The following is a 22449-nucleotide window of genomic DNA, read 5'->3' as shown; positions in this document are numbered from 1 at the left end:
GTGTAACATTTTCCATAATAGATCTTATTGTAATCCAAGTTTTAAACATATTTATTTTGATACACTCTGTAACCTAGCAGTAACCTCTGAAGGTGAGTCTTCAAAAGCTTTGGGCTTCATTACTGTGTATATAACCTAGTATGGGTGTGTATTACAGTTCCAGTGAAACAAATTTTAAAAATCTATATAAAATATGAAGAAATTACTTCTACATTATCTCTTACTGCCGGGCATGGGACTAAATTAAGGGTTATTTTCTTAAACTGAACACTTCTTTAGCATTTGAGTTGTAAGTAATGTTACATTTCTCTTTGTTTGGACTTTAAATTGTCATAATGTGTAACTTTCCACAGACACACTGATCTGAAAATATATGCAGAGGTATAGTACTGAGTGGGAGTTTAGCTTGCACTGTGTTCCTCCTATAATTCTTGGATTGGTGTCTCCATTCTCCCAGCATTCCTATTGCACTTGGACCCTCATTCCCCCGCCAGATTTGCGTAAGAGACTCCTAATCCATCCACCTGCCACCTCACTTATGAATTCATAAATCAGCAATGCAATTCCTTGCCTATAACCCCCTTCACAGTGTGAATTTTCTCTGCACCTCTAGACTTACCTCTTTTTACTCTCTCCACCACATCTACAATCCTGGCATATCAAATACTCTCTCACATCAGTGCAGTTTGGGGCAAGCCTTTCATTCTTCCTGCAGTTTTCCCAACCCTTCACAATAAAGAGGCAATGCTTTGTTTTTATAAGGTTTGATCAACTGACCATTTTCTTCTCTGGGGTTCCTTATACTTGCTATATGCCCCTGTGAGAGCATTTGCCTGAGACATACATTAATCACTTGCTTAGATGTTTACTTCTTTCACTAGACTGTTCCATGGGTGAGAGTCCCAGGCGTCATCTAAGTGAGATTCAGGAATGTCTGGCAAAATGGAACTGGGAGCATGGGTGGCTAGGACTCTACTTACAGGAAGAATCATCTAGATCTAAGAAGGAACATTCACAGTGAACCCTGTGGATAGAGAAGTGGTTCAATTTCAGGGGCACCCTCGTGTCTGCCCCTCCAAAGTTATTTCCCAGTTTATTCCCCATTGGGTATGGAAGTGTGGAGTGAGGGACATTTCCACACACTACCTCAGACCACCAGACGGTTTTTGGACTGCTGAGCATTCATAGATCCATGATAGCACCTCAAAGATCAGGTGTGGACCCGAGGAAGCGGAGATGATATTTCCTGGCAGGGATCAGGATGCTGAGTACAGCAGTTGCTCTGGTACAGTGGTTTCATTGCCTGGGTGAACAGGGGCAGTCTTCGGGGACACCTTTTGGGGTTTCTCAGAAACATCAGATTTCAAGAGTTTTTTAGGAAGCCCAGATATGGCTTTCTGCGGGCAATGATCATTAGGGTGGAAATTAAGTTTACGTGACCTTGTTTGTACAGCCTTGTCGGGTCTGAGGAGACAGTTTACACACATCAGTGTTAGAATTACATCCAGTTAATTAGAACAGAGAACATTACTATGTACTCGAAGCCAGGCTATAACTAAGCACCTTGTATTATCTCCTGTTAATACCTATTGAGGGGATAGCTCTATTTGCAGTAGGACCAAGTAAGGATTGGAGACATTGAGTCACAGATACAAGATCCTATCAGCAGTAAGCAGCCAAGCCAAAGCTGGAAGGGATTCCAGATCTCCTGTTATTTCCACTGTTACACTCCAGTGCCGATTCTTCATAAATTGCATGTGTCCTTGATGAGCAACTGAATGAATAGATGCAAGAATACCTAGTGTATTTTTTCATTCAAGGAAGAGCACAGCAGTTGTCTACACTGCAAGTCTGAATATTTTTCAAGTGCTTGTGCGTAATAAGATGATAAGTTATAAGGCAGTGTTGAAGTCTAGTTTACTGGTCGAATCTCAATGCAGTGTCAAAAAAAATACCACTCGTAACCATCAGAAAATAATTAAATCTCTCTCAATAATCCTTCAAAGCTCTCTTTAGTTCCTGCCAACACACACCTACTTTAACATTATAATGTGTAACTGCCCAATAAAACTGCTTTTAAAGACCTGCCTGCTAACCTTTAACCCTGAGGACTGTGCGTTATTTATTATCCTATAAACAATCAAATCTTTTCCTTTCTCATTTTTGCGGTATTTCCTTTCTTCCTCCTCCACCAACATTGTGTCTTTACTGGATAATATTGAATCAAGACGTTTTTATTATTTGTCATTTTCATTTAAGAGGTATGCTCCCTGTTCTTAATTATAATTTAATAAGAGTATGTTATTTACAACAGAATCGCTTCTTGTATTTTTTTTCTTCTCGTACCCTTTGTTGATTTCTCCCTTTTTGAATTAGTGTCCATTGTAAGAAAAAGAACTTTGCTGCTGCTTTTCTTAGTTATGCTATTATGTTTTGGGGATGTTATGATCTGAAGCAAAATATAGTTAACTCTTTCATCTTGGTATATGGGTAGAATGGAGCTATTTAACATGAAGCCCCATAGAAATGTGAATCCAGGGGCACCTGGGTGGCTCGGTCGTTAAGCGTCTGCCTTCGGCTCAGGTCGTGATCCCAGGGTCCTGGGATCGAGCCCCACATTGGGCTTTCTGCTCGGCAGGAAGCCTGCTTCTCCCTCTCCCACTCCCCTTGCTTGTGTTCCCTCTCTCACTGTCTCTCTGTCAAAAAAAAAAAAAAAGGAAGAAATGTGAATCCCTACTATGTGTAAATGACAGGAAATCATAAAATATCAATGGCCCATCCCAGAGCAAATTCTGTTAACTCATTACTTAAATGTATAGGGACAGAGCTCCTGAGTGGCTGTCAGGTGGGTGTCGGGCTCTTGGTGTCAGCTCAGATCATGATCTTGGGTCGTGGGATCGGGCCCCGTGTTGGGCTCATGCTCAGTGTGGAGTCTGTTTGAGATTCTCTCTCCCTCCCCCCTCTGCCCCTCCCCCTGCTTTCACCCTTTCTCTTTCTCTCTCAAATAAATAAAATCTTAAAAAATGTATAGGGACATGTTCTATGATGACTTCGTAAAGTTGTTGGTCTGTTTCTTAAATTTCAGGCTTTAGGGCGCCTGGGTGGCTCAGTTGGCTAAGCGACTGCCTTTGGCTCAGGCCATGATCCTGGAGTCCTGGGATCAAGTCCCGCATCGGGCTCCCTGCTCGGCAGGGAGTCTGCTTCTCCCTCTGACCCTCCCCCCTCTCATGTGCTCTCTCTCTCTCTCTCATTCTCTCTCTCAAATAAATAAATAAAATCTTAAAAAAAATTCAGGCTTTATACAGAATTTATTTTATATTTAATTAGCAATTACCTTGACGGATCTGGATTTTGAGTACATAGATAGAAACCTGAAAATTCTATTTGCCTGTTATTCTATTCCTTGAGCTATACTTTATACTTCTTGCTCTTTTGTTTTCCTCAGTTGTCCTCATTCTGCTTCACTTAGTGAAAAGCACTTCCTAAAATTCCATTTCCTTCAAGACAATTTCAAAGTAGGTCAGATGACTTCCTCTTCAAAGTCACATCTTGCAGTGGTGCATATTTAACTATTAAGCGTTCAGGGACTCTGCCTGTGTCCACGCCACAGGGGGCTGCCTTCTCAGAGCTCCTCAGAAAGTCTAATAACAAGCTCTGCCCTCAAAAGAGCTTCAGGAAGCTCACCTCATAAAGATGATCCAAGTGCTCCTCAGATTATAAGGACTGCTAAAAGCATTGTCTCAGATACCCACCTCATTCCATCATAGTCCCGAACAAGATTTTCTTGGAGGATTTTTAGGCTTCTTAATAAACAAAATGTGCCTTGGCTATGAATAGCTTCACTAGGTGACCAAATTAGTACATTTGTTCTTTTTATGACATCTTACAGGGAAAAACAGAGCAAAATCTCCAGGAATTCAGATAACCAAAAGGCTCTCCAAGATCTAATGTATATCTACTTATATTTGCCTCAAACCTCACTTCCTGCTCTTTTCATCTACCACGTGTACTTTATATTCAATCACCGCCTAACTAATAATAATTTCCCTATACGCCATTTGGTTTCATGCCTCATGACTTTGAGCATGCCCCTCCTCTGTCAGGCTCACCCTTTACCCCCTTGCCTATCTTAAAAATATCCTATTTCTCCTTCAGCCCCTGTCTAAAAGAGGATTCCTCAGTGAATCTTTTCTAGATCTTCCTTCTGTCTTGTATTAATTCTGTACCTTGTACATTCTATTTTTGCACTTTCCATTGTATTTTGAAATTTGTTACTTTTCTTTTTTTACATTTTTCTTACCTCTTTTCTTTTGTAAGCTTCTTGTTTCAGAAACTGTAGTATACAGCATTGTTTACCCAATACTAGTTCAGGGACTTGAAGTCAGTGCATGTTGTAGAGATTTACTAAAATACCAAAATTACTATTTCGGGGTGTTTGTGGTAAAATTGATCTCTGGAGTTGAACAACAGCAAGTAGATCTAATTATATTTTTTTTTTTCTAGTGAAATTTTGACTTGATCAATTACATATAATTTCATTGTTTAATTTTATGTTTCTATTTTAATATGTTTATAATTAACATTGCTTTTTTTTTTCCTCCAGGTTAATGCCACAAATAGAATGAATGTTAGAAAAATTAGATCCTTTTTGTTTTGCTTTGTTTTGGATGAAAGAAACATACAAACCTTCTTATTCTTGGTCCACATATAGCTGTCTCCCTACCTCACCCCCATAATCTCCTCTATCAGTCCGAGGTTGAAGAGCAAGGATCACTTAGTATTTTTTTTTTAATTGGAAGTGAAGAGTATAGGAACAAAGTAAAGTATGGATTTACTTTAAGGGGGAAAGAACTTTTTCTAATACTTGAGGGTATAAACTCTTTTTATTTTTGTTCTTCCAGTTGTTTTGTTATGGCCTGTAATTGAGGTGTCTGTGCCCAGGTTTAATGAAGGTGGAATGGTGGTGGTTTCATTTCCATAGTCATTTGTTGGCATGACCTTGGTTGGTGTTCAGGCTGATTTGTCACTGGCTCTCATAAGAAAGTACGCTTGTCACAACAACTTGGATCTTGTCACTTTGAAGGTGGGTTTGCTCGTCCAACACTAGTTCAAAGGAACTGTACCCAAAAGAAGTCAACAAAGCAACATGATAAACTTATGCCCACGCACCTGCTATCCTGAGGATGTTTCGGTGCTGTGGCCATTCTATAGAAAAGACGGAGCACTGGTTTAGTTTTATGCTCACCAAACAGGTCTAAATTTTTATTTTAAGAAATTCTTTAGGATGGCATGGCACAGAATGAGTTCAAGTTATTATGTGGATCAATTTGTTTGTGATGGAGTTAAATGTAGACAAAACTCGAGGCGCCTGGGTGGCTCAGTCGGTTAAGCGCCTGCCTTCGGCTCAGGTCATGATCCCGGGGTCCTGGGATTGAGTCTCACATCGAGCTCCTTGCTCAGCCGTGAGCCTGCTTCTCCTTCTCCCTCTGCTGCTCCGCCTACTGGTTTCTCTCTCTCTCAATCTCTCTGTAAAATAAATAAATAAAATCTTTTAAAAAATATAAACAAAACTCATCCATTTTTATCATAGAATAAAGTCATTGCTATCATTTGTTTTATGTCTGCTGTATGCCGGGCACAATAATCGACACCTTTGCCTAAATAGTTCATTTTTTTCCCTTTTACCAACCCTATGAAATAGGTATATTTTCCTCATTTTATATATGAGGAAACTGTAGCACAGACAGGAAGAAGAATCCTCGCCAGCTCACATAATTATTGAGTTTCAGGACTGTGAGTTAAAAGCTATTCTGCTAATTTCCAAAGCTTGTGATTTCTCCCTTGACAACCTCACATTCAATAATCTGTGGTAAACAATACCTGTTTACTGCTCTTCATTTCTCTTGCCCTTAAATGAAGGTACCATCGAAGGAGCACCTTGGAAGCTAAGCTTTTAAAAACATTTATTATACTCTAGGATAGTCCAGATGAATGAGAATGCGATCGTCACAAACTGCAATAATTTTTTCAAACTATATTAATATGATTTATTGAAAGAATATATTTTAGGTTATAGACATAAAATCTGTTACAAATGTGTATTGTTGAATGCATTTTTTTTTTAGTAAGATCTTATATTCCTTTTGAAAAGCTGAGGCTCTTTAGGCTGTGTTTCTGGAGGAGTCCTGGTGTTTCTGTATCTTTGGTTGCCATCCAGTGGTGGCAGTCATATACTTAACTTATGTTTTGTAACAGAGAAAGAAGGAAAACCCTCTGCTCTCCAATCATACTTCCCTTATCATTCAAAAGCAAATGATGGATGTTAATTTTATGTAACTGACTTATCTATGTTAGCCATGGCCGCCAATGAGTCCACCAAAGATAAAAATCTATCTAGATGTTTAGATATTGTTAAAAACTACTAGTTCTCAGTAAGAAAAGAAATATATATGTATTTTATCTATAACTAATATTTCTTGCTTCAGAAAATAACTAGAAATAAAGTATTTGTGTTAAAATTCCTGTCGGTCAATAAATAGCAAATTCACAGTGATTAATGCAGTCAAATCAAAGTCTAGATTTCTTACATTTTCCTCACATCTAATGTCTCACCAGAGGAAGCCCTAGTGTAATACTCTGAATAAAGAATTTAAGATAATACATTTCAATCACTTCTTCACAGATGGACAAGTTATAGTCCATAGCATGGATATAATTTATAGGGAGTACTTTAAAGCAATAGTTTCCAGAGACCTCATAGAAACTCTGTGAATGGAGGTGAAGAACATTTCCTGCCATAAAATAAAATGGGATTTATTTAAGTCACTAAAAGTGAGGAAATAAAATGGTCACTCTTGGTAGCTGAAAAGTACAGCATTCATCTATCTGTTCAAACTATGGGGAAATTTTATTGCAGGGTGTCTTTTTTTTTTTTTTTCTCCTTAGTTTGAAGATGAGAGAATTGGATATCAAAATAATTATTAGAAAAAAAAATCTTTATCTGAGTGAAAAGTTGTATGTCTCTGGGTAGACAATTTTATTCTGATTCTTTTAACAAGTTGTATATTGGAAAATGGGGTGGGTTAGGCAGAGAAAAGTGATCCCATTTAAAATTACTTCTTTAATCCCTGAAACGATATCAAGCTAAGTAGCAATGATGTAATTGTTTTCTTAAAAATTTTTGTTTAAAAATTTCAAACTTATGGAAATACAATAAATACCAAATCTCCTTTGTCTAGCTTTAAGGAACTGCTGTCATTTTGCTACGACTGTATTTGCTCTCTTTCTCTATACACTATATATGTATGTGTATATGTATATATTTTTTTTCTCTAGCTTACCTCTTTATGTGTGCGTGTGTTTACAGTCCGTATATGGATTATCCACACATACACATATCCTCTTAATCTTCTGCAGAAACCTTTGACAGTAAGTACCTGACCTTATCTGGACATTTTATCACCTAAGAACAATAAGGAAAATCTAATAAATAACCAGAATATTATACAATAAATGTAATGTTCATAATAATATCTGATATGCAGTTCATATTCCAGCTTTTCTCATTTATCAAAAATGTCCTATATAGATTTTTCAAAAAAAAATACCTAGGTTCTTGTCATTATTAATGTGTTCCATTTGGTTCTAATCTATCCTTAATCTCCTTTTATACAGAACATTCTCCCATGTATCAACTTTTTTTTAATGCAGACATTTCTAACTTGTGTGTAGTTGTCTTTACAGAATATGCTCCAAAATAGATTGCACAACTGTCTCCTCATGATTAGGTTCATGATAAACATGTTTGACAAACATACTTGATATGCAGAGATGATATGTGCTACTCATTGCATCACTTCAATACAGCTTCATGCCAGTTTGTCACATTATCACAGTGTGATATTTATGATACACACAAACAGATTTGGTGTCTTTTAGGTCTTTACATTTTAATGGTACCTTCTTCTTTGTTACTAAGAAGTAATCTATAGAATAATACTTTCAAATTACGTAACTATCCCATTGCAATACAATGTTTCACCCAATTATTTTTAACCATAATATAATGTTTCTCAGTAGAGAGAAGACATTTTGGTGATGCTAAAACTGAAAGAAACATATACCATGAAAAAAAATGTGCAGGAGTTTCAAATGTAGAGGGGGGAGTACATTGTAAATGCCTAACGTTACTTGTAGTTTGCCTAGTACAAGGCATCTGAATTGTCAGTTTATATTGTATAAACTTATGGGAGAGATGACCTTTTTTGCCTTTAATTTTTACTTTTTTTTCATCTAAGTGTAGTTGGCACACAATGTTTCATTAGTTTCAAGTGTACATACAGTGATTCAACAACTCTGTTAAGTTATGCTAGGTTCAACACAAGTGTAACTCCCATCTGTTACCATACGCTATTACAATACCATTGACTACATTCCTTTTGTGCCTTTCATCTCTGACTTATTCATACCGTAACTGGAAGGCTGTATCTTCTCCTCCCCTTCCCCCATTTTGCCCATCTCCCCACCCTTCTCCCTTCTGGCAATCATCAGTGCTCTGTATTTATGTTTTGTTTTTTTATAGATTCCACATATAAGTGAAATAATATGGTATTTTCCTTTTTCAGTCTGACGTATTTCATTTAGCATAATACCTTCTAGGTCCATCCATGTTGTAATGAACAGCAAGATTTCATTCTTTTTTATGGCTGAGTAATATTCCATTGTTTATATATTTTCTTTATCCATACATCTATTGATAGACTCTTTAGTTGCTTCCATATTTTGGCTATTGTAAATAAGGCTACAATCAACATGGGATGCATGTATCTTTTTGAATTAAGATTTTTTGTACTCCTTGAGTAAATGCCCAGTAGTAGAATTACTGGATTATATGGTATTTCTATTTTTAATTTTTTGAGGAACCTCCATACTGTTTTCCACAGTGGTTGCACCAATTTGCATTTCCACCAGTAGTGCATGAGGGTTCCCTTTTCTTCACATCCCTGCTAACACTTGTTATTTCCTGTCTTTTTGATCTTACTCATTCTGACTGGTGTGAGGTGATATTCCATTGTGGTTTTGATGTGCATTCCCCTGATGATGAGTGATGTTGAGCACCTTTTCATGTGTCTGTTGGCCATCTGTATGTCTTCTTTGGAAAAATGTGTATTCAGGTCCCCTGCCCAGGAAGATGATGGGCAGGAGATGCTTTTAATTGTTATTTTTAAAATGTATTTTTACCTGTATGACTTGCCTGTCACTGTTTATTAGTAGAGTACAGTTATGCCAAAATTAATTAAGCACCAATATCATTAAAACAGTGAGGAATACTGACATGCCAAGAATATTAATCAGTGTCTTGATCATGTGTCTAGTAAATTATTAGTTGGAGCATAGCACTAAAATTTATTTAGCAACCATAGTAATTAGTTTAGCACAATTTGCACCTTAGGATCAAAACTAAAGACAGATTTTAATGTATCTGGATTTACTGAATCGTTTCTAAGAAGTTTTTCAATAATTTTATAACTATCCTCCTATATGATAATGGTTAACATTATAAATAGGAGAGTCTTACTTAAAAGAGCAGGGGTCAAATTTAGAAAAATTGAAAAAAACTGTATTTCTTTAGAAGTCCTGGGTTGAAATGCATTGTGTGTTTATACCTCAGAAAGAAATGAGTACATAATCGTTAAACAATTAGCAGACAGAATTTAGCTGTAGCTGTTGTGGTCCAGTATGCTGTATTTCACAGTGGAAGGCAGATAGGCAATAGAGCAAAGGAATTTGAGAAAATGGGAGAATATTCCAACTAACATTCTCACACCTTCAAATACATCAATATGCTCTTGATGAACATTCTTGTTGTGTTAGCTCAGTCTTCTTTTACAAATCCCACACTTGTGTATCCAGCTGCCTACCTGACATCTTCATTTTGATGTCTGTAGATATCTGAAACCTAAGATGTTCAAAACTGCACTGATCTTCCCTTCTAAACCTTCAACCTCAGCCTTCTCCATCTTTTCACATTAATTCCAACCTTCAAAATACCATAGAGCAATGCTAACAGTGGCTTAAACAATAAGCATGTATTTCTTAACGTTCTGGAGGCTGAGAAGACCAAGATTAATAATGTGCCAACAGATTCAGTATCTGGTGAGGACCCCCTTCCTGGGTTGTAGGTGACCCCCTTCTCACTGTGTCCTCACATGAGAGATCTATTGTCTCTTCCTCTTTTTAAAGGGGATTAATCACATCACAAGTGCCCAACCCTCAGGATCTGATCTAACTTAATTCCCTCCCAGAGGCCCTACTTCCAAATACCATACTTTATAGATCGAGTCTTCAATATATGAACTTGGGGAGGATACAAACATTTAGTCTATGGCAATGCATATTTTTTAGAATAGGAAAAAAAGTTAGAAATGGAAAGTATCTTTTCCCAGGGCACCTGGGTGACTCAGTGGGTTAAGTGTCTGACTCTTGATTTCAGCCCAGGTTGTGAGATCCAGTCCCATGTCCCGCTCCATGCTCAGTGGGAGTCTGCTTGAGATTCTCTCTGTCCCTCTCTCTTGCCCCTCCCTCTGTTTGCTCATTTCCTCTCTCTCTCTCTCTCAAATAAATAAATAAATCTTAAAAAATTTATCTTTTCCCATGTAACTAATTTGGGCCAATTTACCTACATTTTTAGTGACTGTCTTCCTACATATTCTTTGATGAGGAATTGTTTTAACTTTATTTTACCCTGTGGTGCTACTTGTTAAAATAATGTATATTTGCTGTTGTTAAAAAGAAATCATTTTTGAGGCCTTCTTGGGTTTTCAAATTTGTCATCTCGGAAGGCAAAAACTCCAGAGAAAATGTTATTGAAGTTCAAGACATTGTGAAGTGTTAAGGTAGAGAATGCATGGCCTTACTTATTAAATTTCAAAATACTGCAGCAGAAATAACACTTAAATATTCAAATCAGTAGGTTTGGGGAAAGTAAAAGGAAATACTTTGTTATGTGGTGGGTGATAACTTTTCAGTAGTTGTTATTCTACAATATAGTACACGTTCAAATAATACTTTTAATTGAACTTACCGATAATTAATTCATAAAATGTTAATAAGAAAAATTAATGTGTTTGGAGCATTTTAATATTTTCTAAATTATCAAAATAGAACGATACGTTAACTTAAAATGTCCTAAGGTAATAACATCATAAAAAATAAGATTGGTCTGGCTGTTCAGTCTGATCTTAAAAAGTATTTCTAATGTATCAAGATGAAGCAGAAAATGAAAACAGTTTTTCCAGATAACTTGGACTAAAAATACACAGTCATTTAACATAATTCTTTCCATTGTGAAAATTTTGGAAGGGCAGAAAAGCTTTCTCTCAGAGCAGTATTTTAAATATAAGTTAGTGATACTTCTCTGGTATATTGAACTTATTCAATTACTTTCTATTAACTTTTGCTTACAGACATCCATTCACATAAATATATTTATGTTCCTAGTATGCACCAGGTCCTCTGCTGGTTGCTGAGGATGCAGATTTGAACAAAACAAGCAAAGCTCCTACCTTAATGAGCTACATTCTAGGTCATATTAGTGATATCATGTTAGTGATAATTTCTCTGATGTAAACTCAGGACTTTAAAAGGGAAAGAGTGATGTGCACTTGGCATATTATTTTAGATAGTTTTTTTTTTTTTTACAGCTTATTTATTTAAAAGGGAGAATCAACTTTTTCTCTAGCATGTTCAGAACACTTATTTCCTCTATAATCAAATGAGAAGCATCTGATCCAGCATGACCAAGCAAACTTGTAATTATCTCTCTTTATTCTAAATATTTAATATATATTATTGATGCAGTATATTATTGATGCTTCTTTGTGCTGGCAAACTAGTTTTTGGATGCTTGATATACAAATCTATGATAATGTATTCTAAGTAGCTGTTCATTTCTTCTGAACACATTTCCTGTAATGAATGATTGTACTAATGACAAAATTTCAGACAACTTTATTTGAAATTCTGTATTCTTCGTACCAGCGTTTGTCCCTATTGTTTTGGTACTTACATGACCTCCCATAAACTTTGTGTGAAGTGTCTTTGACAAATTCTAGAAAAGGGTGATGATCTTTTAACCAGATTTTAAAAGAGACTGTGGATTATCATGGACTTTAGAGCATCAAACACAAAAGTGCTCACTTGCGAACTGAATCTAAAAGCCCTAAGAACCAGAACAAAGTGGTTCACAGAGACAATGCTCTGTTTACATTCTGGCACTTTCCTTTCTCTCTGCTAGTACTAGAGGAACACAAGACAGGTCCTGTAGGCAGAGCTCAAGGGCCTTTGGAGGAAGCTGGGTTCATGGTGGAGGCCACCAGGTGGCAATCAGGAAGGAATGCCGAAGAGCTGGTGCTGCCTGAACTTGAAGCATGGGAAAGGCACAGACTCCGTCCCAATGCCCCGGGAAGAGAGGACAATAGACCTGCCCTGGCTGTTTTGCATGCTGTAGCTCTCCAGTACCTTCTCACTGTCTTTCATTAGTCACACCTGCCTGGAAAGCCAGTTTGCAAGGAAGCCTGGGACATGTAGTTTGCACGGTGCAAAAATAGGGATTGCATCTGGGAACAAGGCAGTACATGACGGGTAGAACCCAAACCTATTGTAACTTAATCTCGATCCTTATCTTTCCACCCATATTTAATGCCCTTCCAACAACCACCTTATGAGGTAGCTCGGCATTGCACAATTGAACATTCTCTCTCTCTCCCTATGTAAATGGAGGGCTCCAGTGCCCCATTGGTCAGCAAATAAGTCGAAAAATCCAGCATCTTCAGATCAGAGGCTGTCTCAGGTCTGGAGGTGGTTTCTCCTGTCTGGTGATTTATATAAACTAATATAAAATAGACCAATGTCAAAGGGAAAAACACATATTTGGTTAGCATATGCAGCTATATTCACACCTCAAACATGCCGGTCCAGTCCCTGTTTCTGTGATTGGTTCCAAGGTCATGTTGATAACTATAACCTCCTTCTTTCCTCACTCATGTTGTGTTGTTCTTGCTCTCAGAGCGTGAGAGTTTTGCCTGTTTGAATGACTCAAACCTTTGTTCTTGAAGGTTCTGAATCTTAGTGTTCCTGCTTTTACTGTATTACTATAATCTCCCGTTAAATATTACTACTGAACAAAAAAGTAGTAAGAGGCGCCCCAGTGAAACTCCTGGTTACAGAAACAGTCTTCTTTGACCCCAGTGGGTAGCAGCACCCGGTCATCTCTTTATAGTCCAGATCAGTGACATCTAGTATAGTGATACATGTTTTCTAGGCCTACTGATCTGATACCACAGGAGGGACATGATAGCAAAGGACAGCCTCCACTTCCAATTCATTAAAACTTCTGTGTGTCTTTTCCCGGAAGCATTCCTCCCTTTGCGGGGGCGGTTAATTTCTGAGTCTGCTCAGTGAAGTTGGTCACTTCTGTTTCTAAATTTATTCTAATCAGACGTCTCAGTGCATGAACATAATGCTATTTTACTGCTTACCATATTTATTATAATTACTAGTTTAGAGGCATGATTTCGACATTATCCAGGGAGGTAACTGTGGGCAGTAGTTTGCATTACGTACAACTTTGTGTTCTAGAATCCAATCCGGAGGGCAGTGACACAATACAGAGCTAATGAATCAGAGAATACACATAAACATGGATGAAGGAAAGAAGGACAAAGGAAAGTTGGGTTAGTTTTCCAAAGAAACTTGGCCAGATTGAAAATCACTCTCTTAATGCATGAGCCACAGATGTCTGCTTGGATGAAGTTAGAGTAAGAATGATTTTATGATGGTTCTGCCACCATGTATTTTTTTACTTTCCTGCAACAATGAACACTTACTGATTGGCAATTTGGCTCCAGCATTAACTGTTGATACATCTTGAGATTTAGGGAATAGATTTTATTTCTTTCTAAAATGTACATTATTTTATTGTTCTCAGGAAGCCATACACTAAAAAACAAACAAACAAAAAATATATATATATATATATTTTTTTTTCCCATGCAGACCAGCAGTTGTCCTGAGCTACCTCACCCTCATCCCAGCAACAAACTATAACTTTGCTTGGGGATCTTTTTGTTTGGCATCGTCCTGTCACTAAATAGATACATTGATTGCTACTTCCTGGTATGTCTAATCCAGGCATAATTTGTTGATTACTCTTTCGAGGGACGTCCATGAAGAACACTTAACCTCACTTCCTCTTGCCATCATTGTACTTCTAGTTACATTCACATGTTCTATTCTTCCAGGCTATCCTAGTTGCTTTAGCCAAAATGCTCACAACTTTCATTTCTGGCTTGCAACATCTTGTGAGTATACCTGGTAAATGAGATGCTGACCCTGCCCCTCTTTCTCTCCTGTCTCCCTCCTATCTTCACCCTCTCCTTGACTGCAGCCCCTTCTATGCAGAGGCCAGCCTTTCTCTGCCCACTTTCCTGGGCACCACGTTTCCACATGCTGTCTTTCAGAGATGTGTTGAAATTTTGTCTTTGCTATTGGTGCATTCCTGATCTCTGTGTTTATGGGCTTAAGCCATTACGTCTTTATTTCCGCTGAAATCAGGTAGCAGAAGGAGAAGAAATAAATATCTTCAGTTGACTCTGTTAAACCAGAGCATCTCTTATTTCTTTTATTTTATTCAGTATTCTATTGGTTTACTTTAGGTTTTGTTCTTTAGTCTGCATTTCTTCTGTGTTTTTTCAATGGCTCACCTTGACTTGATTTTTATCTTCTTCCAAAGATGAGAAACTTTAACTGTTAATGTTTTTCCCATGGCATATCAAGGTTTTAAGCTAGTATTTAAAATTAAAATTACCAGGGCAGGGGCACCTGGGTAGCTCAGTCGTTAAGCATCTACCTTTGGCTCGGGTCGTAATCCCAGGGTCCTGGGATTGAGTCCCACACATCGCCTCGGGCTCCCTGCTCATCGGGAAGCCTGCTTCTCCCTCTCCCACTTCCCCTGCTTGTGCTGTCTCTCTCTCTGACAACTAAATAAATAAAATCTTTAAGAAAAATGAAAATTACCTGGCTTACTAAACTTGAGCTTTATCTCATGTATCATAGAATTGCTCTACTTTAATAAGTTAAGCTGTGTTATTTAACAGTAACTACAACTCCTTAACTTCATATAATAGATGATTGTAAACACACAGCACAGGCTTACATAAATTACCTCATTTTTAAAAAGACCATTTTGATGTTTGCCTGCAGAGAAAATTCATAGGCATCTTTCCCCCACACAATTCAGCTTTGATGTAGAAGTATAATTAACCTCCTGAATCCTCAATTCTCGATTACTTTCCTCTTGTGTTTTCTCATGCATTCTGTCATTTAGAAAGCACTTTGTCCGAGTCTAGTGTTGAGTCTAATACTGCCTTAAAGTTAAAATGGACATTACTGTAATTAAAAATGGTGGCATTTTGGGGCGCCTGGGTGGCTCAGTCATTGAGCGTCTGCCTTCGGCTCAGGTCATGGTCCCAGGGTCCTGGGATCGAGCCCCGCATCAGGCTCCCTGCTCTGTGGGAGGCCTGCTTCTCCCTCTCCCACTCCCTCTGCTTGTGTTTCCTCTCTCCCTGTCTCTCTCTGTCAAATAAATAAATAAAATCTTAAAAAAAAAAAAATGGTGGCATTTTTAGGGGTAGGACTCTAATCTGGGATTTTTGACTCAGAGGCCAATGCACCTTCCTAATTTCTTCTGGGATATTTCTGTGTATATCGGGGTCAAAGTCTGTCTAGCTTGGAGCCAGCACTTTACCCAAAAGTAACTACCACCATAAGTGCATTCAGCAATAGCCAGTAAACAGTAAAGAACTGAAGAGTATTTCATCTATGTCCATACATGGAGTTTGGGACACTGTCAGAGTACTTTGCTCACCTAATACAATAAAAAAGGTAGCATTTCTATTGATATTGAATAATTTATTTTTATCAGCTGAAAGAAGAAGAAAATTAGGAAAGCATTAATATAGAGAACACATTCTCTCCTCCATACTCTTTATTAGTAAACAAATAAAAACATTCTCGGTTTTTATTTTTCTTCTTCACATGCATCGTCTCAGGTCATGTCAACAAAATTTTGCTCTTTAGGAATTAATTCCCAACTAAGGCAGATAACAACGACTCAGTCACGATGTTTAGAAGAAAGATATTTAACAGCCAACTTATACATTAGAGAACAAATTATAAAAAAAAAAGAAAGGAAGAAAAAGAAGAATTCTTGGAAGGCAAAATTAAGAGCTCTACACCAGCCCCTAAAATTAGAGTCCGCAGTGGGAATGTGCTTTAGCAGCAGCTGATGTTGACAGAGCGCGTTTTCTGCCAGGTGAACAGCACAAAATACGAGGAAAACTGCCACCCTGAGGAAAGCAGATGGCATGCTGACAGCTGAGGCACTTGTGAGACCTAAGCTGGCCCCGTGGTCCTGTTATTGGCTGTGTTCACATCAAAAGGGCACCCACGAGAGTCACTGGATTGACAGCTTGGCTGACACGTAGCGACAGCTTCTGCAACTATTTACATTAGGCGTCAGGGAGCAGTGTAAGCACACGTTATGGGGTGCAGAGTAAGTAGGAAGGGCTGTGTTGGGGGGATGGTCTTGCTTTTCGAAATAATGAGGGGAGGATTACTGTGCAAGGAGTGATTTCAAAAGCGGGGGGTAATCTGAAGAGTAAAATGAACAAATCTTCCCAGGAATGGAAAGATGTCTCTTTAATATTGTAACATTTCATTTATCCATGCATTTCTTTGAAAATTCTCCAAATTTGTTTACCTCTAGATGCATTCAGGCTTTGAGGGCACATTTGTTCCCTGGCAGCTCATAAAATGTATTATGGCAGAATCCATGATAATTGAGGCCTAAGCATATCACAGATCCTAATTATGATACATACTATATTCAGTATATATACAACATAGGATTTACGGTAGTTATTTGAATATTGTAAGTCCCACAGTATTATAGTATTTGTTGAACAGATTTCCTGAAGATAATAGTTTCTTTGCAAGAATGGCAACAAAGTTACCATTTAAGAACAAATTTAATTATTTTATGTTTCAGATAATTATTTTATTGAATACCAAGTTTAAAAATGAACACGTTGCTACCAAAAGGCTTGGTATCTTTTATTTATATTTAAGGGTTTATTTTTAAGACTTCAAAGAAAAGAAATAGAAGAAATGTTAATATTGGGAATACAACTCCCTCACCCATATTCTCTTATTAATGGTAAACTGAAAGCAGCAACCCTAGCTTTTTATTTCTTCAACACCTTAATAATTAAGGTCCTTTTACACTTTTCTAAACTTTATCTGTTATATAACAAAGTCACATGTCTTTGAAATGGAAAGAAATTGACACTCTCACTTATAATTTATAAATGCCTTAGAGACAATACTAGTAACCTGATGATTTTTTATATTAAAAAAAAAAAATCACAAACTTACATTTTTAAAAAATCACCAGAAACAAACCAGACTGGCTCAACGAGAAAATCGTTCAAACAGACACAGCTGGATATTATTTGCAGAAATATAAAGATAACAACATTTGTAAATTTATGAACTTAAAAGAGAATGATAGATAAGCCCATTTAAGTAGCTGCTGAAGTATCTCACCTACCCTGCTTTGCCGTTGTGTGTTCTCTCCTCAGAAGGAAACGAGCACTGAAATCTTAAGGGTCAGAAGTTTAAAATAGTAAATATATGTCACTCAAATTCATGATACAGTAGTGAGACAGCAAGCAAGGAATTTGGAGGAGCCCTCTAGATCATCCCCTCTCAACAATCTTCATCACTCATGGCAATCAGATTTCCTCTTGCAATGTCTTTCTTGATTTTATTTCCTATCATTTAATTGTGAATGTGGCTGTTTTTGTGCAGCGTTCAGGTTACACTCCATCTCTTTTTTTTAATAAAGATAAAAATTAAACCACTGTGTCTTGATTTAGGGATAAGAACAAAAGTCAAATGGCAAGCATTCTGCCAAGAGAATTTTTAGAGATAGGATGGATTTGTATTTTTTAAATTTTTTAAAACAACTTTATTTCTTTATTTGACCGAGAAAGAAAGAGAGAGAGCACAAGCAGGGGGAGCAGCAGAGGGAGAGGGAGAAGCAGAGTCCCTGCTGAGCAGGGAGCCCAATGTGGGATTCGATCCCAGGACCCTGGGATCATGACCTGAGCTGAAGTCAGATGCTTGACTGAGTCACCCAGGCGCCCCCTACGATGGATTTTTAAGAGTAGATTATGAAATTTCTTTTCCCTACCTATTTTGAAATATAATCGTGTTTGTTTTCTATCGGTCTGGATGCAGTTGAGCAGATTTTTAGATATCTAAGTCTAGAGCTATATCCTTATTCAATCTTTTTATCTTTATGTGTAATATATATAATTTACACATTTCAAAGTTATTACCTCATTTGTTTCCACAGTCTCTTGACAAGATAAAGTGGACCGAGAGATTTTCAGCCTTTAACTATAATGTTACATTTTTCTCCTTTTAATTTTTAAAAACATCACATTAGCTTTTTATATTGTTATATATTTATTATTCAAGTCTGGGACAATCTATGTACCTGTTAGGCTTAGTCTAGTGGCCATCCTCAGTGCCATTTTTCTCTTATCTTTGAAATTCTCTTAGGTTGAAATAATGTGGGAAGATTTTGATAGCCTCGTCATTGAATACAAATGCCAGGACCATTAATAGTAAGAAAGCAATTCTTTATGGTTTTATCTAAATCCAAACCAGATGTTGAGTGGGAGGAAGTGCCTATGACATCCAGGCCTGTTTTTGTTTTGTTTTGTGATGTGTTTTGTTTCCTCAGAAATAAGAGTATTTGGTTTGTTTCTTTGATTTTACTTTTGAAACCTCAGCCATTTGATATTGTGCATACATATTATGGGTTTAGAATTGTTTGTTGGCTTGCATTAGATTAAATTTTACACAGCTTTCACAATTTTCCCTGACATAATTCTTTCTTCTGTTCCTTACATGTATTTTCCCCCTCTGAACAAATTCTTTGGCAGTCCCGAGAAAATACGTCTCTGAAAGCATGGGTGGTACCATGTAGCAAAGGACATAAAATCAAATTGATGGTTTACAGACAACAGAATCAGAAGTAAAGAGTTGTTCTATATTTTCACATCATAATTTTATAATGCCACATAACTCCATGTCGGCAAAGGAGCTATTCCTAATACTAACAGTTGCTGAATGCTTGCTATGCACTGGGCACTGTGGTAAAATTTGGCTGTGAGGATCATTAGTACAATCACCACTTGCCACTGCAGAACTGACCTCCACAAAGCCACGTACCTAGTCGCTCACTGTACCCGGATTCGAAGACAAGCAGCTTCCCTCACGCCAGTGCCCGCCTTGCAGATCCTTGCAGACCCCTCTGCCACAGGGAGGCCACGGTTCTCTGTGCTTGGGCATGTCAGCATACCACATTCCTCAACAAGAAGTCTTCCTCCTTGGGTGCATTTTCTGCTCCACTCTGAGGGCATGGACGAAGCAGATCACTTTGTGAACTAAAAATGTAAACGTTCAAACACAGACCTATTTATTTGTGTATTCCCTGGGCTTAGAATCAGACAACCTGGACTCCTATTCTGTCTTCCACTTGATAAGTGGATGATTTGGGCAGATTAGGTAAGCACTGTTGAGTCTCTTGTCTCCTCATTTATACAAAGAGGCCATAATGCTTTTCCAGGACCAGGTTGTTGTGGAGATTAAATGAACCAATTAATGCAAAAGTAAGAGCAAATGGACTGAAATGTAGCAAGAAATAAATATATATGATTGTGTCCTTTGCTTTCTTCTTCCAAAGCTGATGATTTAAAAATAGTTAAAATTATCTTTTAAAAGTATTCAGAGACTCAAAATATTTAGCAGTGGGTTGTTCTGTTTTTGGCAACTGTCACTGAAACCAGAAAAAAATGATCAATTCTTTAAACCTTTGTTTGTAAGAATTATTGTTGACACATCATCACTTTAATAATTCAAATATTAAGATGTTAGGTTAAATGATTTATCCTTGTCATAACATTTAATAAATAAAGATAGTTTTTAAAAAATATTTTTGGAATCTGGCCCATGGGGGGGAGTAAAATCAATATAAAATTTATCTTTATTTTTTCAATTAAGAAAAAAGAAGAGAATAAAGCAGAGTATACCACTCCTAGTAAACCCAAATATTATTTTTGTGAAACTTCCATTTGGTTTTACACACACATGTGTGCACACACACATACATATTTGCCTTTTCCAGGTCATATATATGTATATAGTATTTTGTGATATAAATGTTACTTCTTACCATGGATTTCACTGTGTTATGGACCAGTTAGTCTCCAAATAGTATGTTTGTGTACCTGCTTTCATTAGAAGGATGAAGCCGTATTGTTACTGGTATTGTTTGTACTCAGTCATGTGTTTTTCTCTCCTGTGATCCCTATTGCCACACCAGTGTGTCAGCCTATCCTTTACAGTTACAACATTGATTTTTTATCTCCGCGCTTACCAACCGGCTATCTTGCCAAGTAATTTAGAAGAATCTCTTGACATCTCTGCCTAAAGCTAATGTTTTATTTAACTGATACATGCTCTTCGCTACCAGTTGCTGCTAGCCATCGAAAAGACCGCTTGGTGAACTGAAACAAGAGATGAATTATTCTTTTTTTTTTTTTTTATTTTGACAGAGAGAGAGAGCACAAGTAGGCAGAGAGGCAGGCAGAGGGAGAGGAAGAAGGAGACTCTCCACTGAGCAGGGAGCCCGACGTGGGGCTCGATCCCAGGACCCTGGGATCATGACCTGAGCCGAAGGCAGACGCTTAACCAACTGAGCCACCCAGGCGCCCCGAGATGAATTATTCTTTTTCTTATTTGCACTTTGCCTGATAATTCCGACTAATTTTAATGGCTTTTGGGGTGCTAAAATTATCTCAGGAGAACATTTTAATAATTGCATAGCACATTAGGATAACAAGTCATTATGCCATCTTGAATTCCTCAGACAGGGAGCTTTAGCAGAGCAAAGGTGCAAGAAAAACCTGCCTGTTAAGACTGAAGTTTTGCTGGAGTTGTGTGCACTTGAACCTTGACTCAGGCCGAGGCAGCTGAAGGAAGGGAGATGAAATGTCCGTAGCAGACCTGGCTGGCCAGGTTGAAATGCAGGCCTTAGGATTCCTCTCAGGGACGGCAGGTAGTGGAGTGAGCAGAGACTGAAGGCATTGTGCTGAGTTCTGTTTCACCGTGGACTGTTGCAGAGCTGAGAGGAGGCATTGCTTCTCTAAACCACTTGGCAGGGCATAGCCTTTACCCATCCCTCCCTCCTTCCTTCCCTCTCTCCTTCCCTCCCCTCTCCCCATGCTCCCACCGCTCCCCACCCCACTCTTTAGCAAACTGGTAGAGAAGTAAGTGGCTAAAAAAACAAACTATAGGGCTAAGAGAGAAGGCATGGTATACTTGACATTTCACTTTAAAAATATTTTAATAATGCAGCTTTACATACTCCTTCACTGCCAACCTCTGAGTTCTACCCTCCATGCAAAACTGAGCTGAAAATATTTAAATCTAAAGCTTAAAACAGGAGCTGGGGAGATACTGTATGTGTAAAAATATGGTTAAAGAATCTTTGCAATTTTTTTAATGCCTTGATACTCATTTCATGCATATGTTTAAGAGCTATTGGAAAGGAAAATTTAATATTTTATTTTCCCAATTAAAGAGTTGCATTTTGCTGCCATGAAGATACCCTAGGCTTTGCTTTATTGGATCATTAATTAGCACTTTGAATGGTTAAAGGGGCTTACTCAGTACACATGTATCTTGCAACACAAGAGGTGTATATTAATGAAAGACTAAAACATACCCTGGAGTCCCTTATTGCCATATTAAAACATTTATAAATGGGACTTTAATTTAAAGTGCTGCTAAAATGAAAATGCTATATTGATTCTCAGGCCAGATGCTCTCTAGAAAATGCAGTATGTTTTATTCCCACTGCAAATTATAACTTCAAGTCTGCCCTGGACATACTCACAGATAATTCTCTGAGGACTAAATGTAAGCATGCAAGCATCCCTAGAATGACTTTGACTTTCGTACACTAGGTGGCAGAGGGTTTCCAGGAATATCTCTCTGTATCAAGTGCCATCGTTTTGGTTAGCTTTGCAACTGAAGACAAAAAAATTATTCAAGTTTTGTTTTTCAGCAGTGGACTAAGTTTCTCCTTCCTCCTCCTAAATGGGGGAAGTATTAAGTGAAACTTAAGCTGCATGTTTTGTTTTGCTGAATCAAATGAATTTTCCCTCTAGTGAAGTAATTTTTTTCTATATACAGTAGCAGAATTAGGGTTTTGTTGTTCTTAATTTTTATTTAATTTTATTTTTTACTTTGTTT

At 37.5% G+C, this 22449-nt stretch overlaps 1 protein-coding gene across 1 annotated transcript in view; it reads left to right on the top strand.

Annotated features, from left to right (window-relative positions):
* Positions 1 to 22449, top strand: part of LOC118009637 (glypican-5-like) — a 176601-nt gene that overhangs the window by 51907 nt on the left and 102245 nt on the right. The gene's annotated exons all lie outside the window — the stretch shown is intronic.

The sequence above is a fragment of the Mirounga leonina genome, unplaced genomic scaffold, assembly GCF_011800145.1.
Source record: "Mirounga leonina isolate KUSES-001 unplaced genomic scaffold, KU_Mleo_1.0 Mir_127, whole genome shotgun sequence".
In the NCBI taxonomy this organism is placed as follows: domain Eukaryota; kingdom Metazoa; phylum Chordata; class Mammalia; order Carnivora; family Phocidae; genus Mirounga; species Mirounga leonina.
The sequence above is the reverse complement of the archived record's forward strand: the minus strand, read 5'-3'. Positions and strand labels throughout refer to the sequence as shown.